Source organism: Galeopterus variegatus, unplaced genomic scaffold, assembly GCF_000696425.1.
Source record: "Galeopterus variegatus unplaced genomic scaffold, G_variegatus-3.0.2 Scaffold795, whole genome shotgun sequence".
Taxonomy (NCBI): Eukaryota; Metazoa; Chordata; class Mammalia; order Dermoptera; family Cynocephalidae; genus Galeopterus; species Galeopterus variegatus.
In genome coordinates this window covers 463,383-476,676 of record NW_007726906.1, presented here as the reverse complement: position 1 = coordinate 476,676, position 13,294 = coordinate 463,383, and the positions used below count along the sequence as shown (strand labels likewise).

The 13,294-nt window shown below is 39.7% G+C and overlaps 1 protein-coding gene across 1 annotated transcript in view; it reads right to left on the bottom strand.

Annotated features, from left to right (window-relative positions):
• LOC103590302 (AT-rich interactive domain-containing protein 1B-like) overlaps positions 1 to 13,294 on the bottom strand; it is a gene marked incomplete at its 3' end in the record, with an annotated part of 73,867 nt that overhangs the window by 34,863 nt on the left and 25,710 nt on the right. The window lies entirely within an intron of this gene.

Genomic DNA, 13,294 nt, shown 5'->3' with positions numbered 1-13,294 from the left:
TATAAGACCTATAAGAGAAACACGAAAAATATTTGTCTCTTATTTTTGGAAAAAGTATCATTAGGAAAAATAGCTAAAACGATTAAATATAACACTTTTGACACACATTTGAAAACAGACTTCCAAATCTTTAAATTCCTTTTGAAGAAATACATATACAGTGTATACACAATACAGCAATTAGAGTGAAATCAAAAGTTTCAACTGGTAACAGAAATTTTAATGGATTAGAGGTAAAAAGAATAAATTCACTCTTTTAATCAGAAAAGTTTTAAAACCATTTTTCTTCAACTATTTAAAACTGGATACCCCAATAATCACTATTCTTAATTAGTCTTTCACCTCTTTTATAATAATTTTATAATAATAATTTTATTCAAAATCTTTCAATTTCACAGGGATAAAACAAAATACCATATAGGCTTATTAAAAATTGACAAAAATTGTCTCTAAATCCTTTCTTACGAGATAACATTTATAGTTGAGTGGTTTTATAAATAAATACTGAATTTATTACTCTGTTTTGTCTTCAACCTGATATAATTTGAAGGTCTCTGTTCCCCCAAAGTTCAAGTGTTGAAATCCTCTCAAGGTGACAGTAATAGCAGGTGGGGACTTTGGGAGATGATTACATCCTGAGGGCAGAGCCCAGTGGGATTAGAGCCCTTAGTACCTGCTCTCCCCACCACCTTCCACAGGTAAGGACACAGCCAGAAGCACTGGAAACAGGCCCCCGCCAGACACCGAACCTGCCTTGCTCTCAGACTCACCAGCCTCCAGAGCTATGAGAAATAAAATTTGACTGTTTTATCAGCCACCCAGCTTATGGGATTTTTGTCATAGCAACCTCTACAGACTAAGACAAACCCTCTGGGCACTTCTGTTTTCTTTTTTTTTTTTTTTTCCTTTTTGTCTTTTTTACTGACCGGTAACGGGATCGCANCAGCCTCCAGAGCTATGAGAAATAAAATTTGACTGTTTTATCAGCCACCCAGCTTATGGGATTTTTGTCATAGCAACCTCTACAGACTAAGACAAACCCTCTGGGCACTTCTGTTTTCTTTTTTTTTTTTTTTTTCCTTTTTGTCTTTTTTACTGACCGGTAACGGGATCGCAACCCTGGGTGTCGCGCCCATACCGGGGACTGGCAACGGGATCACAACCCTTGGTGTTGCGCCCGCACCGCGCTCAGCCAGTGAACCGGAACCGGTCTCCACATGGGATCCGAACCCTCGGTGGGAGCGCCGCCGTGCTCCCGAGCGGCGCGCTCTCCAGTGCGCCACCGGGCCGGCCTGGCACTTCTGTTTTCTAAAGCCACTTCTTCATCATGTTAGGTTCAGACCCTTAATATGCACCTTCATGTTACCATGACACAACAGAAGCACTGACAAAATCAATGACAACAACCACAGAAACATCACTTCCTCAATTCTCTTTCCAGGGAGGGAGGGAGAATAAATGAGCACACTTTTAAAGTTACAGTTTACCTAATTAGTCCAACAAATCATAAAGACCATGCAGAAAATTGATCCAAAGTAATAAATCAGATATTCATACATGGTTCAGTGTTGTTGTGAGTATTCGATTGGCAGCTTGCTACAACTATTTTCTCACATAGAGACATAGGATTAAAATGACCCATCAGCCTCAATTGTTATGAGGAATGCTAACGACTGTAAAGCATTAGTTTAGAACTGTAGCAGCAATGTTCAACGATGAAGTGAATAATTTATCTATTACTAATATAGCAACTCAATTTGGACATTAAATTGATTTCTGAAACACACATTTGTTTTTTCCATCTGTCTTTTCATAAAAGCTTATTTGATATGTAGAGGAGCTGTATTTTGGACTCCAGTGAGCAGAGTGAGATTTAAAGGGGAGAGCATGCAAAGAGGAGGTTGAGATCTGCTGGATGATTTCTCAGATGAAATGCTATTTTTAAAAAGTCACACCAAAAGTAGATTCTCTTTCTCATTCTTAATCTGAAAAGACAGACATTTAGAATGCCTAAAGGAAAAAGAAAAGTATTTCCAAAGCATTATTTTAAAACTTCAAAATGACACATTCAGGGGCCGGCCCGGTGGCGCACTGGATAGTGTGCTGCCTGGGAAGCGCGGCGGCGCTCCCGCCCGAGGGTTCGGATCCCACATACAGACCGGTTCCGCTCACTGGCTCGTAATAACTTCGTATAGCATACATTATACGAAGTTATACGATTCTTGATTGACTTGATAAATTCATACAGTAGTATAGGTAAAAAAAAAAAAAAAAAAAAATCACAGAAGAAACTGCTATAATTTGGAGGCTATGCTAAATGTCCACTTAAAAGAGGCAAGATATTCTGCTGCTATCCAAAATACCAAGTTTAACATTTCTATTCATAAAAGGACATTATTTGACATGATTATACATGGATCTGCCAATAGTTACATTTATTTGGTATAGATCCATTTTTATTTATTTTTTGAAATATATTGAAATGTTAACTTTCATCTATATTTTTCATTCTAAGTAAATTCTCCCACCCACTACATAATTGTTTATTTCAACATTTGAAATTATCACAGGATAGTTTGTATTTCTTCCTTGAACCACGAGATAACTGAGCTATAAATGTGGTTATTAGACAATAAAATTATTTTTCAAAACATGAGCCAATGGGCCTCACTTTAGAAGAAAAAAAGGTCATCAGATGGTATTTCTGCTCAGGCACTTTTCAATACATTCTGTTAAAGAATCAAATATTCCAATAAAATAGCTAGATCAGCTTTGTACAGGAAGCAGTGTGCTCATACCTTTTACACGGTTTAGGTGAGGAAACTTCTGTTCTCCCCAGTTCAGGCAGAAACTGAAACAGATTCCCAGCAAACACTCTGCCATGCTCTCCGTGCCATGGAGCAGTGAGGTGTCTTCCAGCTAACATCCACAGATGTAACATCTACAGCACAGAGGACTGGGGCTCAGTACCCCTAGGACTCAGGGATTGTCAGAATAGCATAGGACCTCCACCAGCCCCTAACTGCCTACTGTGTTTCCACAAACTCTTTACATTTTAACATCCAGCAATATGATTTCCTTTGTTACTCTTTAGTAGGTTCAGAAATGTCATTGGTACACATTTTGTAAGTCATCAGGGACCAAAGCTGTCTATCAGAGTATGCAATAAATGGCAGAAAGAGAGGCCACAGAAGACTATACAGCACATGCTGCAGAATGCACCACTGCAAGGTGGCTGGGAGCATTTGCAGGAGGGTGTGCTGAGGCTTGCTGGGTGAGAGCTGCAGGACAGTCTGAACCACTCCCTCTTTCCTTCTCTCTCTCCCTCTCAAGGGCTGAGAGCATGCTATACCCGCCGAGCAAGGAAATACAAGAGCGCAGGATGTATTATCTGTATGTGCATACACACACACATAGGTGCGTATACATACATGGTTTTAAAGGAAAATATTTCTGAAACAAATAGCATTACAAGTCAGCACTGTGCCAGGCCATGTTAAATGAGGTATTCATGTACAGGGACAAACTGTGGTCACAAGTAATTTTCAGATGTCTGTACAGAAAATAAAATGCACTAAATCACATTTAAATGAAGTAACTTCCATGATGCTTGCAAAATCGACTGTGTTTTCAACTTCTGCAAACAGTATAAACCACCGAGAAGAGATCACAAAGTGTAGACAGTTCTTGTAGCTGTCAATTACATTTTAATGTCTGTGACAATTCTGTTTATATATTAGACAGACTGTAACTACAGTTATGTACATATTCACATAAATTACAAAAGTATTTATAAAGTAGCACACAACATCAGTCAGACCTACAAATGTAAATTTAGCCAAACTGCTTTAATTTTATGACTTACATATTTATAACCTAAAGCTAGACTCTGGATAAAGATAGCAGATTCGATGCTTACATCTAGTATCATTCCCTCCTAAAAACAAAAACATCAGTACAATTTGCTTTTTGTTTGCCTTTTTATTTGTTTTTATAAAACAAACCCACAAGAACAGGAACAACAACAACAAAATTTTGGAAGCCAGAAATAGATGGACAAATAGTAACTAACTTAGCTGACCTAAAATGGCTAAGTCCTGTACCCAGCTGACAAGGCAGAATCTTCAAAAGGCTCAGAAATTGGTGGTACCAGATACCCCTGGGTGCAGAGTGCTGGTGGATGGGTGTGTGTTTTGAGGGCTGGGAGGGACAGGAGCTGGCTCCTCAAACAAGGAAGAGTGGTTAAAAGTCGACTCTGTTGACTAAGAAGCAGCCTCTCTCCACTAAACACAGTTCCTCCTGCCTCCTGGCAGAAGCCCAGAGAGCTACTCCCTGCTCAAGGGAAGACCGTGGTTCTCTAGAACCACTGCTAGAACTACTGCAGCAATACCTGCTGAACGCTGAGATAGATCCTCGTTCAACCAGCCCTGTCAACAGCCCTCTTCCTGTGGTGACTCTGAGGCCAGTCCAACAGGAAAGATCTAAAGATAGACTGGGGTGGGGATGTCCCCAATCCCCCTAAACAGCCACCCAGGTACCCCACAGTAGTTCTGATGGTCAGCAACTGCCCAGCACTCAGACATCCAAGGATTGCTGGTAGCTCAGGAAAGCCTTTAACACAAAAATAGAGACCAAGACAAACAGAAAAAGACAAATTAGAAGACAATAAAACTATGCAAAACAGAGTACAATCATTTATATCTCAAAGAGATAAGAGAAAATAATCTACCCTGAAATAGGAACAGGATTCTATTAAAACAAAACAAAACAAAAAAGAATGAAGAAAAGGAAAAAAGAGAAAGGTAGAAGAGAGGGAGGGAGTAAGGGAAGGAGGAAGTTTGAGAGACCAGAAAGAACTCCTGGAAATCAAAAATATGATAATAGAAAGGAAGAACTCTCCTAAAAAAGGGAACAAAAAGAAAAAGAAAATAGTAGAAAAGATAATAAAGTTAGAAGTCCAAAAAGCCTAATATCAGATTATGAGAGTTCTAGAAAGAGAGAAGAGTAAAAATGAGGGGGAGAAAAGACAAAGAAATAATTCAAGAGAGTTTCCATGATTGAAAGGGTCGGAGCACACAGGGCAACACACAAAAACAGACTGTGATGAAACCTAAGGACACAGGGAAGAAAGAAGGTCCTGCAGCACTAGGGAGGGGGTCGCACCCAAAGGATCGGGAAGTAAGAAGCAAGGATGTCTTCAGACCTCACAGCACACGGGCGGTTAAGACAGTTGAGCACTGTTTCAAAATCTAAAGGAAAACAATTTCTAGAATTCTATTCTCAGTCAATGTATAAGTCACATGAGGGTAAAATAAAGACATTTGCAGAGACATGCGAGATCTTAAAATTTTAGTTCCCTGCACCATTCCTGAAAAAGCTACTAGAGTGAGCTCCACCAAAATAAGACAGACAAAGAATCCAGGAAACCAAAGATGCAACACAGGAAAGAGGTGAAGAGAACTCCAAGATGATAGTAAAGAGAAGGTGACAGACATGTTACCTATTTTGATTAGATCATTATACAAAATATGCATGTACTGAAACAACAAGTTGTACCCCATAAACACGTACAATGAAAACAATAAAATTTAAATTTAAAAAAGGATAGTAAAGGTAGATCACAGGCTAGCATTTGTCCATCAGATAGAAAGGGTGCCCGGAGAGACCAGGGCAAGCCAGAAAGCTCGAGCATAGACAGACTTCAAGAAGATAAAACTGATAGCATAGCATACATACCTGATGGATCTAAACATCTTGTAAGAAGGGACGGACAGTTATAACTGATAGATTCTAAAGTGAAGTGAGTGGTAAGTATTTATGGAAAATTAAAGAAAAAACGAATCAATTATTTACTCCAGGAAAAACCAAGAGCTGTGTAGCAAAGGAAAGTAACAGTTTACTACATGGCTCATTTCTGAACAGTGTTTCCCCAGTCTCAATAATGTAAGTACAACAGTGACCAAACCAAAACTGAGACAACTCTCCATTGGGGGGACGAGAGTGCCATGCTTGAGGTGAGGGCAGGGCGAGAAGAGAGTACTAAATCATCATCCTCCAGGGGAAAGCAAAGATAAACCCCAAGACTGAAAGTAGCAGTACAAGCCCGTAATTCAAAACATGAAGTTACTCTAATCGGCTAAAAGAGGTGAAAGTGGGTGCCTCGGGAAAGGCATATGGAGGAAGGCGGGCGATGACTACTGTTTTTGACAGCAAACCTTGTAGAACCATGAACTTTGTAAACCATTTACACATATAACCTTCATACAAATAAAAACGTTTTTTAAACTAGGCAAAAAAAAAAGATTAAAGATGTCTAGCAGAAAATAAGTACAGTATCATAAGCCAGAAAAATGTAAAAGCCTTACTTTATATATTAACCATTACTTAGAATCAAGCTGAAAGCCCAAGGGAGGCACTAAGGGTATAACACAGCTCAAAGCCTACTTCTGAAAGACAAGATAACAATTTGTCAGACAGCGTCCTCTCCTATCTCCCTCAGAGGGCTGCAAGATTATTAATCTTTGGAACACAAAGAAGTGGAAAACTACAATTCCCAATATACCCTGCAGCCCATTCAATTACCTTAAGTACATAAGGCCTTGCTATGAGGGAGAAGATTAGTTTTAAGGAAATATAAAACTAGTTCTCACAAGCCATTTCCAGCCTGTGTTCTACAGACATAATTTTTCCATTCTCTACTTGGAGAAAAGGACAGAAAATAAATCATCTGTTAAGGGTTGAACAGTATTGTTTAGCTACTTCAAAGAACAATTTCAAGACGATGGTTCTGCAAGTCTAGAAACACACAATGTTCAGGCTAGAAAGGAGGTCATGGAATCTTGTCTCCTCTCTGCAGGCCCCACATAGCCAGTTTTGCAGACGAATTTTGCCCAGGGCTCACAGAGATCCAGTGCCAAACCAAAATGCTCATGAGCTGTGTACAGTATCATGAAGAGCAGAATAATTCACCTGTCATCCACCCAGCAATTGAAAACACATTTTTGGCAATTACTCAGTCAGAACACAGAAGTGGAGTATTCATCAACCTGGGTTCCACGTGCACTGTGTGCTTTCAGTCACGTGATCTTTGAATTGCTTCAGTTTCCCCACCTGTAAAATAATCATCCACCCAGCAATTGAAAACACATTTTTGGCAATTACTCAGTCAGAACACAGAAGTGGAGTATTCATCAACCTGGGTTCCACTTGCACTGTGTGCTTTCAGTCACGTGATCTTTGAATTGCTTCAGTTTCCCCACCTGTAAAATAGAGACATGACTATCTTGTATTGCAAGGAAAGCTAATGAGAATGGAGTGGTAAGATTCTTAAAGGGAAAAAGAAATACAAAATATTGTGAAGCGATTGTTAGTTGAATATACAAACTCAATATATCCAAAAATCAAATCCATCATCATCAACCTCCTCCAAACCTGCCTATTCTATAGGCCACAATCTTCCATCCAACTCAGGGAATCCAGAGTCATCCAAGACTGCTCCCCATCCTGCACCTTCTTACCTCCATGCCCTACCTAGTTTGCCCTCTAAATAGATTTCAAGCCACCCCTTTCCTTTGTATCCCTATTACCTACCTCTGTCCTAATCCACTGGGGTCCTATCTCATTCTGGTCTTTGTGTGCCTACTCTCAGAACAGGTGGTTTCCTGCCTTCAGGTTCTTTCCCTTTAAATCCTTCTTAACCCCAAATGTGGCCGTCAGAAAGGACCTGTGTAAAATGCCCAATTTCAAGCATTCTTAGAACTGGAGAGGCCTCCTGACTGCTTACAGAATCAAGTCAAACTTCCCCTCTTGGCCTTCGCAGTTCTCCATGACCTGGCAGCTCCTCTCTGTCATCTCCAGGCCGACCAATACCACACCACACAACGCCCATGCTATTCTTTCTGCCCACCTTCCTTTTTAAAAAAAGTTAATATTATTCATCTTACGAAACTCAGCTCGTCATCTGCTCTTAAGTCATCATCTATTTACCTGGCTCCTCACAAGACTGCTCCTCAAGAACAGGGAGAGTGACTTGGTCATAACCTTGCACTGCCAGGGTCCAGCATGCAGGCAGGCATGGAGTAGGATTCAGCAACGCGGAAGCATGCATGGGCTCACAGCATAAAACACGCTCTCTCAAAGAGTAGTTGCCTTCACTGCCTCCATTTCCTTTCCTCACTCACTCCCTAAACCACTGCAACTAGGCTTTTATGATCGATCACAGCAAAAAGTCTTTCTGGCCACTTCTTATCCCTTATTTCTTCTCGACCCACCCTGCAGCACATGGCACTGCTGGGCCACTTCACACTTCCTCACAGTGGCCCTTCCTTACCCACCTATTTGATGATACACTGCTTTGCTGACTTTCCTCTTACTGCTCTGCCTTCTTTACCATACTTTGTCACTGTATCCTCTTTTGCCATCCACCTTAAGTGCCTGGTTCTTAGGTCTGTCCCAGCCTCCTGCTCTTTTCCACTCCCCCAAGCGATGCACATCCTTTCCTATGGCTTTGACTGTTGGCCTGTTGTGATTCTCAACCGTGGTTTCACAGGGTCCAGGATCCCCCCCAGACCAATTAAAGTGTCTGAAGATGGTGTCACCAGGAAACTTGTTAAAGCTCCACAATTGATTCTAAATGGAAGCCAGGGCTCAGGACCATGAGCCACACAATAACTTTAGAATGGAAACTCAAACTTCTGTCTTAACATCTACAACTCCCCTGACCCATATTTCCACTGCTCACTGAATACTTCCATTTCCAGAAGGCTTCTACCACAAAAACAAATTATATTCAATAATAAAGTCACTATCTTTTCTTAGACCTGCTCTTCTCCTGGATTCCTTTAACTCTATCCTGACATCCACCCAGGTGCCCAAGCTACACACTAGAGAATCATCTTAAAAGCCTTCCCTTGCCTTATCTCATACTCAGTTGGTTACTAAGATCCATGTGTTCAACCTACAAAATGCCCTCCTCACCAGTTCCACTGTGTCTGCATTTCAAGCCCTAGTACAATCACTCCCTTGTCATTCACTGTCCGTGCATGCTCCCTGTCCAGTCTACTCTCCACACCACCAGCAATGACCTTTCTAGAGTACAGACTTAGTAGCCACTCCCCTACTTAACACTCCATAAAAACAGGAAGGGGTTCCCCTGCAGACATGATAAAGTTCAGATTCCTTGGAATGGTACACAAGACCATTCACATTCACAACCCTTCTCCAGTCTACCTTCCTAATCCAAACTTCTACCACATTCTCCAGATTACTCTTCATCAATACACCATACAAGTTTAGTATAATAAAACAATGAATAAACTGATTCCACTGTCAAGAATATGCTTGCACCCCCCACAGCACACCCCAGTCCTTTATTCCTTCATTAAAATACTATCTCTCCTGTAAAGTCTTCCCACTGTACGCTTTGTAGAATCAGTATCTCCCTCACCTGTGATCCCACAGCTCTTTTTCTCTCTCTATTCCCGTAATTATCACAGTATATAAGGTTGTTGACATACCTGCTGTGTGGCTCTCCTGTTGTTCTCTGATGGCCTAGAATATGCATCTTTTTCCAAATCAAGTTTTTGTTACATTAGAGAAATTCTAAAAAAGATGGATGCACAAAAAAGCAAGCAACCCTGGCACAAAGGTGGTGCTGAGATAGACCAAAGGCTTTTTCTAAAGAAATCCAGATTCTTTCAGGCTAGAAATGTACCGAGAGAGAAAAGAGAGAGAGAGAGAGAGAGAGAGAGAATTTCTGTTTTAAGTTCTATGTTCTAATTATGAAGAATATAGAATGCTGTTCCTCAAAAATCAGTAGTTACTGGTGTCTTAAAATAATCTTTAGTGGGTACTACTGAAGTTTCCATTAAACAAAATGGTTTTTCCATTAAAACCATCATTTTGCCACTGAAGACTGAAATCCTTTTCTTGCAATCATTCCCAAGTAAATGAAAGGATGAACTACTGTCTTCAGCTTGGTAATGACTGTCACATAATTAACTTGCAAGAGGATCAAAATTTACAGTTTTGTTAAAACCATCATTTTGCCACTGAAGACTGAAATCCTTTTCTTGCAATCATTCCCAAGTAAATGAAAGGATGAACTACTATCTTCAGCTTGGTAATGACTGTCACATAATTAACTTGCAAGAGGATCAAAATTTACAGTTTTGGAATATAGCAATACTATCATTTTATCTTACTACCTTTTTATTGGCATAAATCCTACTTTTTAATGATGGTCTTGTTCCTGACTATTAAAAATTATTGGCAGTTTACACGAACAGGCTTCCGTCATGTTTCATTTCCAAATCCTACTGTGGCCATTCATTCCAATCAAAACCAAAATAGATCAATTTTTAAGTTAAAAGAAGGACATTAAAAAAATAAATTACATGAGCAATCCAAAATCCTTCCGATATTATCTATAATAAATTCTGAACATCAAATAAAATTGTAAAAAAACTATTAAATCAGTCAATCTATGCTATACCATCTTCAAAAACTCAAATCTGAGAATACAGTATTAAAAATTTATAAGAAAGCAAATTCTGCATAAGAAAATGTATGCATAACTGCTTTTATTCGTATTCATCTCACTTATGCAACAGACTTGTATCCATTAACTTACTAAGCAGGGAGATTCAATTCTAAATGCTTTCATTGTTTATCAGATTCTCAAATCTGCATCAGTACTGTGCCCCAGCTCTCTTAAAATTTCTCTCTCTCTCTCTCTTTAAAAATAAGGAAAAGACCAAATGGCTGAAACAACTCCTGCTGCATGCAATTATGTAACTAGACAAGAAGGGTGTGAAAGTTTGAATGAAAATATTAGAAGTGACAGATTTTCACCTTAGTCTTTCTGTGTCCTCTCCAAACTGCAGGGAGCAGATGGTAATTTTCAAGCACATTTAGACCAGGCTTGGAAGGACAACGCAGTGATAAAGAATAACTGCACATGCAAAAAAACCACATGGTTTGCAACCTACAGTTTTTAATCTAGAAAAGCTTTAGTATCAGTTAACACAGAGAGAGAAGCTGCCATAAGCATCACTCCACACAAATGCTGGTGTATAAATTATAAAAAAATTAAATTTTTAGTACTTTCCTTTTCACATTTGCACTACAACATACCAGTAAACATTGGAATGTCTAAAAACAAACAAACAAACAAACACTAAAATCTGAATATTATGTAAGTCAGCAAACAAGGAATATCAACTCTGATGGGAAGCAGAACTCTTCCTCCTCTCAATTCCTTTATGGCCAAAAACTCAAGCAATAGGCGGCCTTGCCAATGGCATCAACACCAGTACAGCTTCCCCAGCATAATGTCACATCAGGTTTACGGCCAAAAGTTTATAGGACAACAGAAAAGGAATAAGCTAGACACTTCTGACTCGCTCATATTTCAAATGCAAACCAACCACTATGCTAGTTAAGGAACAGAAAACTATTTGCCTCTTTGTCTCTTCCAGCCAAACTACAGCATAAAAGTGAACCAAAGTAGGTGACCAGCACCTTGGTCGGGGCTCTTCAGCCCTTTCCCAACTCCAGCTCCATCCACCTTGAATTTCCAATTCAAATAGAAACTTCAGAACAAAGTCTTTCCTCCAGCTGTTAGCCAGAGGTGCCAACAAATCGCAACAGTCTGGAGCAAGAGGGCTTCTCAGACCCCCAATACCGGAAGTCTGGACCCAGGCCATGGACACACCAGGGCCCACTGGGCCACCTGTCCTTTCATTTCCAGTGGCTTATTGCCTAGCATTTCAGCTTCGCAGGGACTATGCACTGCCTCCACACAGGGATGAGACTACGGCTCTATCCTGAAATTGTAGGAGACAGAAACAAAGAACATGGTTCTGTCATCAGAAAACTGAGGCTCAGCTTTGGCAACTGTTGGGAGTGTCGCTTACCTAAGCCTCAATTTCCTCATCTGGAAAATGGTAACATTCCTGGTACCATTTAACAGAGCTTTTAGGAAATTAAAATGAGATTTTTGATCTAAAAGCACCTAGCAAACCGTACAAATCTTACTACACTGATGTCCTAGTTGTTGCGATACTTCAAGCAAGCCACGGGCACAAAATATAAATTTCCCTCAATCACAGCAGCCACCTCAGGACTCCCATAAATCCAACCACAGGCCTTCCTGGGCAGTCACAACCTTGGAATAAATGAGTGAAGTCGGAGAGCCCATCCTAACTTTAGATCACCAGTACTTCAATAGCATATACTGGGCATATACTGGGTGTCTACTGTGTGCCAGGCGCTGTTCTAAGAGCTCAGTTCGTGTGAACACACTTATCCTCCACAACTCTACAAGGAAACAGGCCCAGAAGGACTGCAGAGCCCACTGTTCTATTCAGGAAGTACAGCCTGTCTACATGAACACAGTTACAATTACAATGCATGGAAAGGGGTGGTCACATAACCAAATTTGTCCTTAAAATTTTGATATTATAGAACAAAGCACTCTAATCTTTATTTTCATATTGGTATTTCAACAATTGTCTTTTTCATAAAAGTGCAATAGCATCTCTGAAGATTTCATGAAAAAGAGAGCAGCCAGCTGGTTCCTATAATTTCTCTGATGTAAATCAGTGCATTACATATTTCTTTAATTGTGGGATTTTAAACAGACACACACACACACACACACACACACACACGATTTAGAGCTCTATCCAAAACAATGAACTGTTCTGATGAACTTAAGGTTTCATTGTTTTAAACAGTTTTCACATAGCTAACTTATTGCTTAGCTTGATTTCATCTTAATATAATTATAAAATGATTATAATTTTTATCAGAAACACTGCCTAAAATGTGACATTTTGTCAAAACTGAGAAACAAGAAATAAAAGTAAACATGCAGCCTGACACTATGTGAAACACAGAAGCAGGCAGGCTTCCTGTGCCTTGTGCACCTGATCACATGCTCCGACTTCAGCACACACCTTCCACAAACACTCACGAAAACCTGTTAAACTTGCATTTGTATACAGCAGCATTTTTGTAGCTAAAGTCCACTTGCTGTGTAAATTCTGGCCAATTTCCAACCTTTTGAAAATCTAAAAATAATTTGCTTATTAAGTGGCTTTAAAAGTAAAATTTATAGCTAATTCTTAAGAATAATTTAGATAATAATATGAGAAACTTGTTCTTTCAAAATTGGACATTACTCCCGATCTCTCTTACCTATGTTCACTAATCTCTCCATGTCAACTTAAACTGACACTGGTGACATTATTACAACTTAGATTTCACCATTACATATGGTAAGCACCTACCC